Consider the following 19,807-nt stretch of genomic DNA (forward strand, 5'->3'; position numbering starts at 1 on the left):
AACGAGGTTCGAACCAACTATTTCCCGAATGCAAAATGATAGCTACGTGACCCAAACTGCGCATCCCCTTGCTTGCTTATCTTCTTATCTGTCTTAGCACTCTCGCGACCACTTTACTTTAGGTTGCCCTTAAATTACCTTTATATCCTCACCTTTCTTAAATATGTCAACAGAGACAATTTTCAAGGCTTCTGTGATAGCGCTGACATACGAATATCTACCAAAAGTGTAGTGAAAATGTGAAATTAAGAAATTGTGTTAAAGAATTCGTGAAAGAATGCTCCTTTATCAAAGGAAAAATATACCTCTCCTGCAAAGAGTGTGAAATTGAAGTACAGAGTGACCCAAAAGTTCGTTAACATTTGACGAGGCAGTCATTCACGGAATATTACAGGTAGACAGGTAATAACTGGCACACATGATTGGCATGGCATGGGGTTTTATCGACACCAAAATAAATTACACAAAATGACCAACAGATGGGCCTGGATAGAAACACGTCAGGTACAAATGGCCACACATGTTTGACATGACATGGTGTTTTATGGACACCAAAAAAGAGTGCACAAACAGGCCAACAGATGACCCTGGACAGCAAGAGATCAATGATGCCGAATGAGACGGTAATACAAGGAGCTGTCGTGAGAGAGGGCGTCAGATGTGGCTGCAATCGCGGCATGTCATGTTTGGCCTACTCGGTCACCCGACCTCAACCCGTGTGATCATTGGTTGTGGGGTTACCTGATGTCGCAAATCTGCCGCGATGTCCGACCTCATTAGAGATGTTAAAAGACAACATCCGATGGCAGTTTCCATGCCTAAGGATATGCTGTAGAGTGCTGTTCACAACACTGTCCCTCGACTACAGGTATTGTTGATGAATGACGGTCGACATGTTGAGCATGTGTTATAAATAACATCGTCTTTGTTAAACTACGATTGTTATGATAATTATTGCCTGTGTACCACTTGTTGGTCATTTTATATCGGTGTCAATAAAACTCCATGCCATGCCAATCGTGTGTGTCAATTATTACTTCTCTACCTCCAATATTCCGTAAGGATTGCCTCGTCGAGTATTAAAGGAATTTTGGGGCAATGATCTTGTTCAAGTCTAGCAGCATGGCGACAATCCTTGCCACAACAGTTCGGAGATCAGTAGGGTATAAGTGGTAACTTTTGCCTTCTTTCTTTCTGTCTTTCTCTCTCTATTTTATATTTTACTTCTATTAAATACTTTTTTAGGACTGTAGGTGCATTCTTAATTCCGATAACTAATATGAGTTTCATTAGTTTGCAGGAGCAGCGATGTGGTCTTCGTCACCATTGTGTAAGACTGCAATGAAAAAAGAAAATCCACGGCCTGTTGCCAGTCATTCGTCTAGGTCAGGAATGGAATGAATGAAGCCCCATCTAGCGGCGAAGATAGGAACTGTGCCGGCTGCTGAAGCCTGTCACACTCCTCTGGGGCAATGATTAATGAGTCACAGATAAAGTGAAATGTTATTGGAAAGTGTTGCTGGAATGAAAGATGACAGGAAAAACCGGAGTACCGGGAGAAAAATGTGTCCCGTCTCCGCTTTGTCCAGCACAAACCTCACATGGAGTGGCCGTTTTTGCACCACGGAGCCCAGTGGCGAGAAGCAAGCGCGCTGCCGCCTGAGCCACTGAGGCTCCTAAGACTGTAAAAGTATCTTCGATACCCTGTCTGCTGTCATTTTTGCTAGACGCTGTACTTTAATATCTGTGTTCTGGCACAGGCCAGAGCAAAATGTAGATTCCACAGAAGTCCCAGCCTCATCCATGGCTGTGACAATATTGAACCTGCTGGGGTATGGGTGGTGCTGACTAATGACATTTGGAGCACGACCCGCGCGTGTGAGTGTTATCAAAGGTGTTGTTCAAAGGATCAGTTGTGCTGCAATACCACTTTCTGGTCCAGTGAGGAAACCAATGTCAAATTACCGCACTCCTCATCTTGTTTAGACGCCTCATTTTGGTGCTACCATTGGCTTTTTTGATTTTCCTATAACCGCATAAGTTTCCGTGGTGCTATTTGAGGATCCAACCAGCCTCTCGGCTAATGACCCAACAGATACATATCTTCGATACTGACCACAGTTTAACGATTGGTAATGAATTTATGATAGAGGCTACCAGATCCAGGTAAAAATCCCTGACCTGGCCAGGAATCAAACCGGGTGCATCTGGGTCAGAGGCAGACACGCTACATCTACATCGCGGGACCTGCATGATAAAGACTGGCGGAATTAAATTTAAAGAACTAGTAAATAACTTATAGCCTCCGTGGTTCGGGCGGCAGCTTCTCACCGCTGAGTTCAGTGGTTCAAATCCCGGTCACTCCATGTGAGATTTGTGCTGGGCAAAGTGGGTGCGGGACAGATTTTTCTCCGGGTAGACCTACTCCGGTTTTTCCTGTCAACTTTCATTCCAGCAACCCTCTCCAGTATCATTTAATCTGCCAGTCATTAATCATTGTCCCAGAGGGGTGCGACAGACTTCGACAGCCGGTAAATTCCTATCCTCGCCGCTAGATAGTAGCTTCATTAGCTCCATTCCTGACCCGGTCAAATGACTGGAAACAGGCTGTTGATTTTCATTTTCAGTAAAGAAATTAATCGAAAAAGTGCAATACGATTGTACACTGAATTGTACCTGGTATACGTATAAGAGAACTGGCAGCAAAAATGATTCGTTGAATGTACATATGATTGGTAAAATGTTTAATTTTTGGTCATATTTAGCTATTTTTAGGAACACTCTGTATCTGCCTGCATTTCAGTGTGATATTTACGTCTTACACATACGAAGCCTGTTTATAAGCTATCACCAATTGTAACGAGGGAGATTTATTAAGTTTCCAGTGGATAATTTCCGCTAAATCTGGGTTTTCATATGGCCAATCTATGATCCATTTCAGAGAAAAGAAATAGAAAGGGTTCATTCTTGAAAGGAATGTAGCTGTCCTCGTGCCAGGTCACGCGAGCGATTGCATGCGTGTTAATCTCTAGCCACACTATCTAGTGGTGCTCATTTGTAATGGCAGGATTGCTACCGCATCTTGAAACCAATGGACCGCAGTAGCAGACAAACATTTGACTTCTCCCCCCTCGCTCATCGAACTCAACAACCGTCTTCCGGCCAACGGGCTTCGCCCCCCTTCATTTGTTCAAGAGCCTGTGACCAACAATAACAACGGCTGTGGTTTGTGCTAATCGCATTCGACCGACAAAAAAATATCAATCAACTTTTCCCGTCTCTAATACTCCACAAAATTGTACACCTCCAGGCCACGATGTTCTTCTTTTTCTCTTCAACTTCGAAACAGAACATCTCCCAAACAAATTGATTTTCTTAATGTTAGATATTTACGCATGGAAACATCCGCCCTGCTTTCGAATAACGAACTCGTCAAGAGCGCCATTTCAGCTGTCATTCCCAAATAAAATGTAAATTAAACGAAAATTATGATTGAATTGATAGAGACTTCAAGACTGGTTATGGAATACTGAGTGGTGATACAGTCAGAGCCAGATTTAGAGTATACGGGACCCCAGACTGAAGAGATGGTGCTCCTCCCCACTCAAATTCTTCACACTACTCTGGCAGTCTTCTGTATGAAATATCCCATTCTTACATTATTAAAAAATGACTAAAATATATTGGTTGTTAATTACTTTGACACTTTGACATTGTAACACGATACGTTTTAGTTTTAATACACAGCTGGGCTGAGTGGCTCAGACGTTTGAGGCCCTGGTCTTCTGACCCCAAACTTGGCAGGTTCGATGCTGGCTCTGTCCGGTGGTATTTGAAGGTGCTCAAATACGTCAGCCTCGTGTCAGTAGATTTAATGGCACTTAAACGAAGTCCTGTGGGACTAATTTCCGGCACCTCGGCGTGTCGGAAAACCGTAAAAATATAGTTAGTGGGACGTAAAGCCAATAACATTAATATTATTAGTTTTAGTACTGTACTAACTGACCCGCGTTGCTCCGCAACATTCGTTATAAACAGGTCAGATAACTCGTCTTGATATTCCTGTCGTAGTCATATCATATTGCCTGCCATTTTCAATAATTTTATGAACATTTAATACCGGTACGTAATAATTGATTCGTTCCTAATGTAGTTTATAACTCCTTATTCCATTCAATATTCAGTGTGTTTCGACCATTCGGGCGAATCTTGATTTTAACATTTTCAAACGATCTTGCCCCAGATAGTGCAACATACAATTGACCTTGACTAAATACTGGTTCATGTAAGTAGATACCCACTTTTTCAAGAGCTAGTCTCTGCGCTTTATTAATGGCCATACCACCGCCCTCTACTATGACTGCTCTAATACGCCTTCCCAATACAGCAATATGAGCGATATGGGCCTAGTTCCCATTTCTACCACCGAGCTCTGCTTCGCTGGCATTGAAACATGATTGTTTATTACAGCATACGTTAAGTGTTTAAAATATTTCTCTTCAAATATATAGCCAGTCACTCAAAAAACGTATTTGAATCACACCTTCCACCTTAATAAAGAAATTCAGTGAAGAACGTACCCCTCCGCAGTGAAAAAACTGTACACAATAAGTTTAACGGTAGGTAGTAAATACTGTAGAAAATAAATATATTCATACACCTTTTTGTTTAAGTGTTTCGCGTTCTCGCGTTCACATCTTTCAAAGATCTCTGTTATTCATGTGGCTATGTTGTATAAGAATACAAGAATAGCACACTCTCAAATAACTTCACTCAGTAACTATGAATGTTCGATTTCAGGACAACTGAAGTGAGAAATATCACGCAACACAGGCACAAAATAGTCACTTATAGATGCAACAGGATTTTTATGCACAAATGGTTGTGCTTTCAATACAAAATCATGAATAACTTTCAAAATCCACAGTGGCAAATCAGATGGGTACTGCAGCCTGCTGTTTTAAATCTCTTTTATACATCATGTCCATTAGCACTGTTGAACACCTTCGTCTTGTCAAAAGAATCAAGCATCTTGTCCGGCTACAATTTTGCAACATTTGTGCTACTGACATGTATGTCGAAACATTTTTTATCGATAACTTGTATTTGACAGTGCATACCTGTATTATTATAGGGCTGTTATTACTTCAGTCGCGAAAATATCTTTCGCACGCAACACATTCATATTCTTAAACTTAGACGGCTCGGTGTTTTTTGCATGTAAGAAAAATGAACCTGTTTCACAGTTTCATTTGGTTGTATCTGATACAGTTCCTTGATGAAATCACCATTTATATCCTGGGAACCATAAAACACAGATACTTTTAGTAAAGCACTTCTTACTTTTCAGAATGTGCCATTTGTCGAAAGCAAGAAGAGGCATTTCACTATCAACAGGATGACAGTTTTTTTGGATTAATGTGTTTTGAAGAAGACAATCTTATGATTGTCACTCACAATGCGCAACACGAAAAAACCGCAAGCTTGACTTCCTTTATTGTTTTGAGTGTTACAATATGCAGCTCTGTACCTAAAAGCCTCTTAAAGAAGAAAAATGCTGCTGTAACGTTTATTTTGTAGTCACAGTAGAAATTATAAAACAGAAAAGTTTATCGACTACGGTAATTCGATTTCTACTTTCGCTTGCATGACAGTCATCTTCAGTAGTTTTATTAGCTCAACATGGAATGAAGCGACTTTCTGTTGAAAGAAGGTGTAGAATTTCTTGTCATGTAACATCTGCTGTTCGATGGACTACCAACAATCATAATCTCTCTTCTTCATTTAGGCACTGACTTTCTGCTAAGAGGCGCTCCTTTGCTAAGAGTCTTACAGTTTATATCTACTGCGTAGCGTGAAAGTGTTGATTTATTCAGTGTGGCAAACATAATATCGTTTCGATGATCTTGAATTTAAATTCGGGGAGAAATTCTGTTTTAAAGCAACATTTAGCCATTTATGTTACTCGTTGAAAGTAAATTCATAAAACGAAATCCCACTTGCTGGTCTGCTTTTCATTTTACATTAAGGCACACAGTATAAAACAATATTATGTACATAAACAGTACATAAACGGTTCACGAGCAACGAATTAAGCCAAATAAGGTAAACACAGCCTCAAATTACACCAGCACTCTTAGCAATGATCACTGAGCGTGTCTCGTCAAGCAGACTAATGTCAGCTTCTCAGCTCTCCAAGCGCCTGAACTGGTAACTACGCCGTGTTCTCTCGTCAACATGTGTGGCTGGGCGAATGAGAAGGCGTATTCGCGCAGTGGTAGTAGAGAGCGATGGCCATACAGAAAGCTAGTCGATTGGACACCTTCCGGTGTGTGCGTACGTCGGATGTTTTCTCTTACCAGCATACTGTATTAAGAAAGTTCTGCCATCTGTTGAGTATATTTAGAAGCTGGCGAAGGTCAGAGAATCGAAACGTACCTAGCTGAAAATTGTATTCTTTCATGATCAGAGGAGGTGTATACTCTCCGGCGTGACAGGTAGTAATCAAACATGGCTGAATGCAGTCACATTACTAAGGATGAAAATCGCATTTATCAGTATATTAATGAAAGTGCTAATCGCTTAGCAACCCACTAAGTACTGAATGTATTGTGGTTTAGGGTAAGCCTTCGCCTGCAATTATTGGAGTGGTCATTTAGTGGTTTGATGTAAGGATTACTGAAACTTGGCCGAACTTACAGAGCTGTCAATATCTGATAATTCACCGGCAGGAAATTCCCGAGGGAATAAAAAAAGGAATGGAGCAAATCGACCTAGTAGAACGACCAGTCGGACTGGACAAAGCAGTTTTCAGTAAACTTTTTAAATATATAGATAACATATTTATCAATGACTGTGCAAATTATGCCACAGAACCTTATTGTGCGAACTACTATTCCAAACAGAAATGGAACGAATTCCATATATTCTTGAACTTATTAATATTTGTTGGAATAATTACATTATTATGTAATCCTAATTACTACTTCATCGGGAAACCGGCTCCATGGCTAAATGGTTAGCGTGCTGGCCTTTGGTCACAGGGGTCCCGGGTTTGAATCCCGGCAGGGTCGGGAATTTTAACCTTAATTGGTTAATTTCGCTGGCATGGGGGCTGGGTGTATGTGTCGTCTTCATCATCATTTCATCCTCATCACGACGAGCAGGTCGCCTACGAGCGTCAAATCAAAAGACCTGCACCAGGCGAGCCGAACTTGTCCTCGGACACTCCCGGCACTAAAAGCTATACGCCATTTCATTTTCATCGGGAAACCAATGGTGGTGGTGGAGATTATTGTTTTAAGAGGAAGTACAAGTAGGCAACCATCCTCTATATTACACTAATCAGAGAGGAAAAATGGAAGGGGTCTGACACTTCGAAAAATGAAGATATCGGCCGAAGGAAGACAAGGGCCATGAAGGGCGTGAAAATGAAAGACTCCCTAGCCCTCGCAAACATTATAGCATGAGGGTCAGAAATGAACAAAAGTTGACCAAGGGAGGTCGGATAGGATAGATGAAAGTGAGGAACCTGGCACAAGTAAGTGGAAGCAATGCCAGGACTCAGTTGAGGCCCCCGTGGTCGACAACCCACGCTCCAATGTTCAGAGCCCCTGAGGTCTGAAACCAATGGACCGGATTAGACAGAGATACTGCTGTGTTACTGAAATCTTCGGAGAAATCAGATACAAGTCTTTCAGTTGACGCCCTTGGGTGACCTGCTTGTCTGTGAGGATAGATCTCTCTATCGAGGATGCATTTCGATGTTATAGACGCCAAAAATAACCAAAACCCAAGTGAGAGGAATTAACCAATGAAGGATAAAATCCCTGTGCAATCCGGAAATCGAAGCCGGAAGGCCTTGGACCAAAGATTAGTGTGCTAATCAGTTAAACTAGGAGCCGGACTGTTGCAGAATGACGAAAATGGAGTAAACCATAAACCATAAACCTGACTATAATGTAGGTACTAGTATTAACTAAAACAAAAAATAAACAACATTCTTTGAGATTTTTTTTTTAAATTTGGAAGTCCCTTAGATTTTCCCCTCATTTATACATTTCTTTCAGTGTACGATAACTAACTATACAGTAACTGCATTAGTTTCCACACCGTACCGTACGGCACTCCTACAGTATGATGCATTCAAAATTAATTTTCCCCTCCACATTGGCATAGGAAAATGAACACGCAAAATGTTCTGATTCGCTGCATGTCGTCGTTGAAGGAACAAAACCTCTTACCTCCCATTGCTTTTAAGACTGGTCGCTCCTCCCAGCCACATGTGGATGCAGTCCATCAGAACAAATTTCGATGTTTCCATTTTCCTGTACATGTGTGTAAAGGAAAATGTACCTTACCGTACTCTTGGAATGTATGTTTGAGTGACGAATTTACTTACTCCTATAAAATGCATTTAAGATTAGCGCGACGATAAACCACTAACTAATAAAAAGGAAAGTTTAACATTCAAGTGAATGTATTTATTACCTTTTTTTTTATTATTTGATGCCATTTTCCTCGGTTATATGGGATCGCCTCTTATGTGGATTAAACCTTGTTTTACTTCCAGATGCCCTCTCTGACGCCAACCCTATACACAGCGAAGTTATCCCTATTTCATGTTTCTGTGGTGGTTGTTACCGGTCTGGAGAGCCAGAAATAATGGCCGAGAGGATTCGACGTGCTGACACCCACGACACTTCATAATCTGCAGGCCTTTGGGATGAGCAAAGGTCGCTTGGCAGGCAATGGCCCTTCGGGGCCCTTGTACCATGGACTTTTGTTCGTTTGTTTGTTTGTTTGTTTGTTTGTTTGTTTTGTGGAGGTTGGTAGTGAATTATGTTGTTTAGGCGAAGATGTATTTCTTTTAAGACGATCACAATCACCCAGCCTCGAGCTAGGAGAATTTAACTGAATCATCCGGCCGCAAATCGAACCCAGGTCCCTATGACCCGCAGGACACTACGCTGATCATTCAGCAAAGTAGCCGGAGAAGTAAGTGTATGTATATAATATTACATTAACCGTATGACGTTATTAAATGACATGAGAGTGAATGAACTTGCTGCTTGCTTTGTTGCTTGCAGTTAGCGAGGTGTCAATCAGTTATCAACGATTAGCATTTCCGGCTGTCGCCCAGATGGCGGATTCCCTACCAGTTATTTACCTGGCTTTTTCTTAAACGTTTTCAAATACGTTAGAAATTTTTCGAACATTTCCCTTGCTAATATTCAATCTGTTACTCCTCGTCCTATAAATGAATATTTGCCCCAATTTGTCCTCTTGAATTCCAACTTTATCTTCATATTATGATCTTTCCCACTTTTGAAAGCTCCGCTCAAGCTTGTTCATCTACTAAAGTCATTCTCCATCATCTCTCCACTGACAGTTCGAAACATACCACATAGACGGGCATCTCGTCTCCTTACTCCAAAGTCTTCCAGCCAAAAAGTTTTTTAAACATTTTCGTAAAACTATTCCTTTGTTGTAAATCACCAAGAATGAATTGTGCTGTTTATCTTTGGATCTTTTCCAGTTCTCGCATCAATTAGCCCTACCTGTAGTGTGGGACCCACACATTAGAACCATACTCTAACTGGGGTATTTTTAGACACTTACAGGTCCTCTCCTTTACACCGTTACTAAAACCCCCAAATACTCTCAACCACCAGGTGAAGAGATCTGTAACCTTTATTAACAACTACGTGCCGGGCTGAGTGGCTCAGACGGTTGAGGCACTGGTCTTCTGGCACCAACTTGACAGGCTCGATCCTGGCTCAATCCGGTGGTATTTGAAGGTGCTCAAATACGTCAGACTCGTGTCTGTAGATTTACTGGCACGTAAAAGAAAAGGACTCCTGACAGACAAAATTGCGCCAACTCGACGTCTCCGAAAACTGTAAAAGTAGTTAGATGAACGTAAAGCGAATAACATTATTATTATTATTATTATTATTATTATTATTATTATTATTATTATTATTATTATTATTATTATTATTATTATTATTAATAACAATCTCGTTAATATGATTACCACAGTGAAGATCATTCTGTACATTAACACCTAGGTACATACACTGTTTCCCATGAGGTACTATCATAGCATCAACACAATAATTAAAACTGAGACGATTTTTCCTCTTGGTGTAACTACAACTTCACTTTTCATCCTATTTATCATCATACCATTATTCGCTGCCCATCTCACAACATTGTCTAAGTCCTCGTGCAGTCGCTCACTTGCTTTAATCTTTGCTTTCATCGAGGTAAATAATTCCTGTACTATCTCTTTTGTGCGGAAGAAGAATCGATATTTCTAGTCCCGGTTGCGGAATACAAGTATTATGCTATGCCAGCCTTAGCATGATGAAAAATCAGCATTGGAATCAAGAGAAGAAGTCGAGGGAGTAATTTATCGACACTGAAGCACATGAGTAATTGTTATACCTTTAAAATTACTACCCAACTAAATATTTTTCATAATGTTACAAAATTTTCCCGCAATTTTATCAAAACTATTTAATGAATAGGGGCTGCCTGGCCGAGGCGGTAAAGGCGTGCTCGGCTCGCCCGGAAGGACGTGGGTTCGAATCCCCGTCAGGAAGTCGTAAAATTTAAGAAATGAGATTTCCACTTCCGGAGGTGCATATGGCCCTGAGGTTCACTCAGCCTACACCAAAAATGAGTACCAGGGTAATTCCTGGGGGCAAAGGCGGCCGGGCGTAGAGCTAACCACTCTACCCCATCAAGTGCCGAGGTTACGGATAGTGGAAGCCTTTACCTTCCACCCCTCCAAGGGCCTTCATGGCCTGTAGGGAGATGACTTTGCTTTGCTTTGCTTTTATTTAATGAATACACACCAGTGAGTCGCCATGACCATGACTCCATCAGAGGCGTAGGGAAATGCAAACACCACAATGAATTTAAACCATTTAGGTATGTGATAAACATAATCCTCACAGAAATCTCACAAAGTTTCAAAACCTTTACCAGGCCCCTCCTCAAATTTATTAACTTCTTCCAACGTCAATCATCCCAAAAGTAACCAAGAAACGATATTTTTAATGTCTTTCTTAGAAATAATTGAAGTATACACCGTATCGTACAATAAAACTTCACACACCTAAAAATGCTGTCAGAGGAGGGACGCGGTGTGTAGTTGGGGAAGTGGATCAAACAATAACGAATGTCACTGTAATTTTTAAAAACTGGAGGCAGCCTATTTATTATTTCCAGGCATACACTTCCCTTCGCCTTGCTACCCTCTCTTGAAAATCTTTTCTGGATACGTTCCGAGACAATAAGCAATATGAAAAATTCTACAGCCTGTTTCCAGTAATTTCACCGGATCAGGAATGGAATGAATGAATCCCCATCTAGCGGCGAGGCTGTCGACGCCTGTCCCACTCCTCTGGAGCAATGATTAATAACCTACACATCTAATGAAATGACATTGGAGAGTGTTGCTGGAATGAAAGATGACAGGGTAAACCGGAGTACCCGGAGAAAAACGAGTCTCGCCATTGAGTGACCAGATTTAAACCACGGAACCCAGCGGTGAGAGTCCGGCGCACTGCCGCCTGAGCCACGGAAGCTTCTACAATAAGCAGGATCTGAAATATCAGTTTAGTGACGTCATGTTGACGTCTTGAGCCCTCTGCTTCTCACGACCCACTGATAAACTCTCTTCCCTAAAGCTCTCAGCCACTCTGGGAGTTAATAAAGAACACAGCCGGTGATAAATAACAAAAAATTGCGCACACATAGCTCTTCTTTTTTCCGACCCTTTGAGCTTTATTTGCTATGTCCTTGTGTTTTTTGTGGCAATGTTTCGCCCCATTACCAAAGCCAATATACTGAGCCCTCCACTCTGGCCTCCCTTGCCCCTCAAGCTGTCCGTGCAATGGAGGATTGAAACTCTCTGTATTGAAACAATTTAGTTGCCGAGAAGATGAACTGATTGATTTATTAAGTGGTGTTGTCCAAGGGGAAAAATTTGAAGAGTGATACTTCCATGAAGGGATCAGAAGTCATCTTCAGCCTATAATTCTAGTTAAAAATAAGGGCCAAAAGACGGTCATTACAGTCGCAAATAGAACTGAATTCCACTAAACATACTAAGTAAAGAATCAGCAGAGAATCTGCACGTGGGTGGTAGCTCTAAATATAGATCAATTGTGATTGCGATGATTGTAAGGTCGGTATCTTATTGCTGTGGTTACACCGACTATTTTTATCAATATTGTAAAACTAGTTCCTACAGTTTCAAGTGATGAGTACATTTAAATCATTTCTTTATTAATGTTGAAAGTGCTCATTTATTTACTTTTTGTTTTAAATTCTTAACCAATGTTCCTAACAGGCAGAGTATATTCAGACTCTTCCTGTTGGATAAAATATCATCTGACTTCAGAAGTCTTTCCTTACTAAACATTTTAACGGCGTAAATTTTCATCCTACCTTCCCACATTGCTCCTTAAAGTAATAACTTCTAGATTAGAAGCTAAAGTGTCGTCTTCCTCCAGAAATTTCATGATGGTAAAAATAAACATAATTATTCTCTTTAACTCAAAGTGCTACTCCGTTTACCAGTGATAAGTTTAAGTAAATCTACGATCAGACAGCAGATTTTATACTGATGAATGATAAATTTGTTAACATACTTCTCTTATTTTAGGTGCTTGCAATCCGTATGTGGCCAACAACTCCCTTTACGTACTACACTGGGTGATTCCAGAGGTTGCGCAGAAACTAAAATACCTCATGGAGGGGTCAAAAACAACTTTCGAATCGGAATGTACAGTCTAAATAAACATGTTCTAGACATGAAACTAATGCGAATGCTGTGGTTGCACGAATGAATTCATAAGTTTATTGAAATTAACTTCTTGTGATGTCCATGATATCTTCAGGAAATCTTCAAGATGGTCGTTGTGCAGATTGTATTGTTTTCAATAATGAGAAGGAGCATTCACTTACATATTGATGGCCTAGTTCTAATATAATGAATTTGACAATGCTCTTCTTATCCATTAGTTCCCTTAAGACTAGTCCCGCCTCCCAGCTACATACGGATAGGCAGTCCATCAGTACAATTTTAGTTGTGCTCATTTTCCTATGCGTGTGTGGAAAAGAAAATGATCCTGACCGTACCGTACTGTAGGAATGTGCGTTTGCGTCGCGTATTTACGCACTTCTACAGTATAATGCATTTAAAGTTCAATTTTCTTTACACACCCGCTTAGGAAAATGAGCACAATGACAATTTCTTTTATAGACTGCACATCCATATGTGGCTGGGAGGCGTGACCAGACTTAAGGAAACTAATGGATAGGAAGTGCATTGTCAGATACGAGACATTAGAACTAGTCCATCGATACTTTTTTGTTTGCTATTGGCTTTACGTCGCACCGACACAGATATATTTTATGACGACGATGGGACAGGAAAGGACTAGGACTGGGAAGGAACCGGCCGTGGCCTTAATTAAGGTACAGGCCTGGTGTGAAAATGGGAAACAACGGAAAAACATCTTCAGGGCTGCCGACAGTGGGGTTCGAACCGACTATCTCCCGAATACTGGATACTGGCCGCACTTAAGCGACAGTCCATCGATATTGACTGCCAAACATAGAAGCAATTCACCACGAAAAGTCCCTCAGTTTCGGGTATTTTTCACTTGGAAGCAATTTTCTGTTTCACTTCTTGTCTTGGAGAGCAGCTAGACGTCAGAAGGACTTCACTGTTCTAGCCTATACCCAGTGCTGTAGTAGTGGGTATACGCGGGTATATGCCGTATGCGCTGTGCTGAACTCCACTAATTCGATTATGCCTTCTACTTTGTTATCTTAAAACGTAGACTTTCAGGACCACTAAATGACTCTTGCGATCAGGATCGTCTTCAGAGCAATAACATAGCATGTAATGGCATCTGTCACTCCATAGAAACCAGACTGAAGATAGAGAGACCCTGTTAGAAATGGAGTTCATTCTAGCGCCTCCAGAGTCACCGAGAAAGATGTTGACGAGTAACCTATGGAGGGTAGCCATGATCTACTCAATATATAGCCGTCACCTTCGTTAAAAATATTCGGGTGTTAGCGATTTATATCGCCGTAACAGTGAGTTGTGAGTTCCTCAGCGGTGTAATTGGATAGTCGTCCGTCTGTTCTCATTTTAGAGGGCTCGATCCTGGCTGAAGTCGGTGGCATTTGGGGGCGTTGATAGGTGACAAGCGACACCCTATATTCGATGAATATCTTCCCGTACCCTCCCCCCCCCAATTATTTCTCAGCTCCAAGTCGCAGCCAATCAGGCATTAAACCTGCACTTTCAAGCAATTCACACCGGCTTAAACAGGCACTTTCAGTTTCACCGACTAGAAACCACTGTGTAGTGAAGATCTTTACTTTGTTCTACTTTGCAATAAAATAATGAAAAATTAAAAAAACTTTCACCATTACCTTCATTTTGCACATTCTTTACCCACCTCTCTTTTGCATCACATATCCTAAACCCAACCGCATCTCTTGGCCAGAGACAGGGTATTGTCCTCTCGGTGGGCCGCCCAAGCCCTCAGGATAGGGAATGAAAACGTTTTTTCTAATTTCTAGTAATCAAAGGGACGTTAAGCAAATGTCATGATTTAATAATAATAGTAATAATAACACGAACATTTTTTAGTCAGATGTGTACAAAATATGTACATTGTGTTCTCAGTTATTTCTTGTTGCTGTTGTTACAGAATTAATTACGACTTCATTATTTTTGTAGTTTTTGTTGGTATGTGGACAGAGTGCTTAAGCAAAGACATTTTAATAAATAGTTGTAAGGTTTGGAAATAAGAATTTATAGACGAAATTTACTAAATATATTAACTACATTTCATGAGAGTTGTTTTCTGAAGGTCAGGTCAGCTTTCTCTACAGTGGCAGCAATAATTATTGCTTCAATTAAAAATGGTCGCAGTCACTGGTCATCCTTTGTGTGTTCGAGAGCTGTGAATGGGGCGCAATTAGCCGACCCTTGGTCGCGCCCCCTCTTTGAGAGAGCGGACTGTACAGGGAGGTCGGAAGGTTCATATTACTGTCTAATCCTTTTATAAGATGAGCAAGCAAACGTTTGTGAATGTACGACACAAATCCTTGACTTCTTTTTGTCACTGTGTTTGTTCAGCTCCGTGCGGGGGTGTACCATTGTTTGTCCAGGGTACACAACTAACCCTCCAGCCAACAAGACACCTGGCCAGACTTCCCCCCTGTGGGAGATGGCGCCTTGTAGTCCAGGGTGAACTGTGTGACCAATATCCTCTGGATAAACTTACCTCAAAGTAGCAGATTTCAGTTCATATGTAGCAGCCTATATCTACGTGAAGATAATAATAATAATAATAATAATAATAATAATAATAATAATAATAATAATAATAATAATAATAATTGTTTTACGACCCACTAACTACTTTTGCGGTTTCCGGAGACGGCGAGGTGCCCGGAATTTTATCCCGCGGGTGTTCTTTTACGTGTTGGTAAATGTACGGACACGGAGCTGACCTTCAAATACCACCGGACTGACCCAGGATCGTACCTGCCAACTTGGAACCTGAAGAACCATCCAGTTTACGAAAACAAACTCAATCATTTCGAGGGCTTGCATCTAAAACCTCGTATCTCCCAATGCTCTTCCAAACCATTATATTCCTTAGGACTGGTGAGGCCTCCCAGCCACATACATACGTACATTTCATCAGAATAATTTTCGTTGTGTTCATTTTCCTATGCTAATGTGTAACGGAAAAGGGACCTTACAAAGGTTTACAGTAGGGATGATGTTTGCATGGCGAATTTACGCACTCCTACGGTAAAATGCATTTAAGGTTCATTTTCCTTTACACAGCCGCATACGAAAATGAACACAACGAAAATTGTTCTGATGGACTGCAAAGTCGAATGTGGCTGGGAAGCATGACCAGCCATAAGGAAAATAATGGATAGGAAGAGCATTGAGAGATACGTGGTCTTAGAAGTAAGCCATCGTTCTGTAGCTTTAGAATTGATTAGACCAGTCAATTATATAGCTTAGTCATCAGTAAACGCCTTTCATAACATTTAAACAGTGTCCGAATCGAGAAAATATCTGCTGATTATGCTTGTTGTTTTAAGGAGCCTAACATCGAAGGTCATCGGCCCTAGAAAAGATTTAAACACATTAATAATAATATTTAACTGTTCTACAGATTGTAACAAAACATGCGAGGCAATATATTAAGAGTGGGTTCAATACACGCAGAGCATAAAATGAAATGGCGTATGGCTATTAGTGCCGGGATGTGTCCGAGGACTTCGGCTCGCCAGGTGCAGGTCTTTTGAGTATGAAATGATGATGAAGACGACACATACACCCAGTCCCCGTGCCAGGGGAATTAACCAATTATGGTTAAAATTCCCGACCCTGCCGGGAAGCGAACCCGGGACTCCCTTGGCCAAAGGCCAGCACGTTAACCATTTAACCATGGACCGGGGCACGTAGATAATAAAAGTACGTTATAAGTTATATTAACGGTTATAATCTCTGAGCTATATATTACTTTCAAATTTTATCTTAGTGCGTTCAAATATCGTCGAGCAGTTCAGCCAAAATAGATATCGTCACTGTTGCAGCAAAGACCTGGTATCTACCAATGCTCTTCCTAACCATTATTTTCCTTAGGAATTGTCACGCCATCTAGTCATATTAGATACTAACAGTTACCCGCGGTTTCACTCGCGTGGATTTCGTAATTTATTAAAAGTAATCGTTCCTCGGTACTGAACTAAGACATTATCTGAAAATCGCTAAGGTATAAATACTCACTGGAAAATTGAGTTTCATTTACCCCAGAAACTCTCTGCAAACCACGTTTGTGGTATTGCCTTTGGGGGCTGAGATGACCATGCGACATACATCTGTGTTCTCTCAAGTCGAAAAAAATGTTTCTTTATTTTTAAAAGAGATTCCAAATACCTATTTCTGCGACTGTAACGTTCCTGTTCTGCCAAAACGGCGAATGTTACAATGTTCTTCCTATCCATTATTTGCCTTAAGACTGGTCACGCCTTCCTGCCACATATTGATATTCGGTCCATCAGAACAATTTTCGTTGAGTTCATTTCCCTATGTGCGTGTGTAAAGGAAAATGAACCTTGCTGCACCGTACTGAAGGAATGTATGTTTGCATGACATTTACCCACTCCTAGAGTGTGATGTATTTAAGGTTCATTTTCGTTTACACACGCGCATAGGAAAATGAACTCAACGAAAATTGTTCTGATGGACCGCATATCAATATATAGCTGGAAGGCGTGACCAGTCTTAAGGGAAATAATGGATAGGAAGAGCATTGTAACATTCGCCGTTTTGGCAGAACAGGGACGGTAACATCTTCACTTTTCGTGATGTAAGTATCCTCATAAAAATTAATTCAAAACCTTTTTTCACTTCTTTTAACCCCCGTTAAGTGCCTTTTCCGAAAATAAAAGAGTGTTCCTGTATTTTTAAAGGACTTTCCAAACATTAAGTTTTACGTCTGTAACATGTAAAGTTTTTGACTTATACTCTCTAGATACACCGGTACTCAATTTAAAACTTTACTCACTTTTTCAATTTTTTCCCCCCCTTAAGTGGAATTTCCGAAAACAAAAATGTTTATTTTTAAAAGGGATTCCAAGTACCAGTTTTCACGTCTGTAACATCTTCAGTTTTTGTGATATAAGTATCCACATAAAAGGAAGACAACTTCTTATTCACTTCCCTCCACCCCTCTCTCCCGTTAAGTGGATTTTCCGAAAACAGTAAATACGCGTTTCATTGTTTCTGAAATATAAGTATCCTCATAAATATAATTCAACTCCCCTACTTATCCGCCCCTCCTTAAGTGGAGTTTTCAAAATCAAAGAATACGTGTTTCTTTATTCGGAATTTTCTTTCAAATACACATTTTTATGTCTGTAGCATCTTCAGTTTTTGAACTATAAGTATTCTCATAAAAGTAAATCAACAACTTTTTCACCCCCAGCCGCTTAGGTTGATATCCCCTCCCCCCCAAAATGTGTGTTTCTTTATTTTTACGTAGATTCCGACCACCAATTTTCACGTCTGTAACCTTGAGTTATTGAGATATATGTATCCCCATAAAAATAATTCAATTATTTCACTTTCTTTAATCCTCCCTCCTTAAGCGAATTTTCAGAAAAAAAATACGCGTTTCTTTATTATAATGGAGTTTCCAAATAACAATTATCAGGACTGTAACATCTTTAGTTTTTGAGATATACGTATCCTCATATAAAAAAATTGAACTCATTTTCTACCCGCCCCGCACCCCTATTTGATCCCCCGCCGAAAATGCGTGTTTCTTTATTTTTAGAGGAGATTCCAAATACCAGTTTTTACGTCTGTAACATCCTCAGTTTTTTGAGATATAACTATTCTAATAAAAGGAATTCAACCTCCTTTTCAGTCCCTTTACCTCACCCCCACACTTAAGTGGTTTTTCCGAAAACAAAAAATACGTGTATCTTTATTTTAAAAGATTAAAAATACCATTGTTCACGTCTGTAACATGCCAAGTTTATAAGATGTTCTGTAGATATTCTCATTTTAAAAGTTTACCCGCTTTTTCAGTTCCGCTTATGCGGAATTTCCGAAAAAATCTATGTTTGTTTAGTTTTACAGGAGATTCCAACTGCCCACTTTCACGTCTGTAACAATTTATGTTCTGAGATACACTGTAGATATAGTGTATTTAAATTCACCCGCTTTATCAGTCCTGTTATAATAATAATAATAATAATAATAATAATAATAATAATAATAATAATAATAATAATAATAATAATAATAATCGTATGGCATCAGCTACCGTGTGCAGACATTTCAATTTGACGCCATCTGGCTGTCTGCTCGTCAATTTCGACGTTCCGTTTTACTCTAGGCCCACTAGATGTCAGACCAAGTAAACCGAAACTCTTTTGGGCGTCTATGGCTGTGATTTAATGAATTTTGTCGGGTAAACACCAAATGTGTCACCGGAGATCTTTTACATGCTGACGTCGTACGACATGGAGAGTCGATTGGACTTTTTTCCGCCCTTCAAAATTCCGACTACCTCTGCCGGGTTTCAACCCGCTATCTTGGAATCCGAAGGCCGACACTACCACTGATCCACAAAGGGAGCTATCAGTCCTGTTCAACCCCACTAATTGAATTTTCATAAAACAAAAAATACGTGTGTGTTTATTTTTAAAGGAGATTCCAAATACCAATTTTCATATCTGTAAAATCTTCAAATTTTTAGATATAAGTATCTTCATAATAGGTATTCAACCCCTTTTTCACCTTTTTTCACCTCCCTTGAGGGGTATTCCGAAAACAAAAAGTACATATTTCTTTATTTTTAAAAAGGAGATTATAATACTAATTTTTACGTCTGTAAACTTTTAAGTTTTTGAGATATAGATATTCTCATTTAAAAATACATCCTCCTTTTCACCAATTAGTGACGGAATATTAAAAAATCCTCGCTTAGTGAGCACATAAACTCTAATATAAATGTATCCCCAAAATTTCATTTCTTTATGTTGAGTAGTTTTGGCTCGGCGATGGTGAATCAGTCAGTCAGGACATGTTATTATATATGTATGGATGGAGATGTAGTCCATCAGAAGAACGTTCGTTGTGTTCATTTCCCTATGGTTACCCGTGAAGAAAAGTGAACCTTACCATACCGTACTGTAGGGATGTTGTTTGTATGGCGAAATTAAG

The sequence above is a fragment of the Anabrus simplex genome, chromosome 7 (genome assembly GCF_040414725.1).
Source record: "Anabrus simplex isolate iqAnaSimp1 chromosome 7, ASM4041472v1, whole genome shotgun sequence".
Lineage (NCBI taxonomy): Eukaryota > Metazoa > Arthropoda > Insecta > Orthoptera > Tettigoniidae > Anabrus > Anabrus simplex.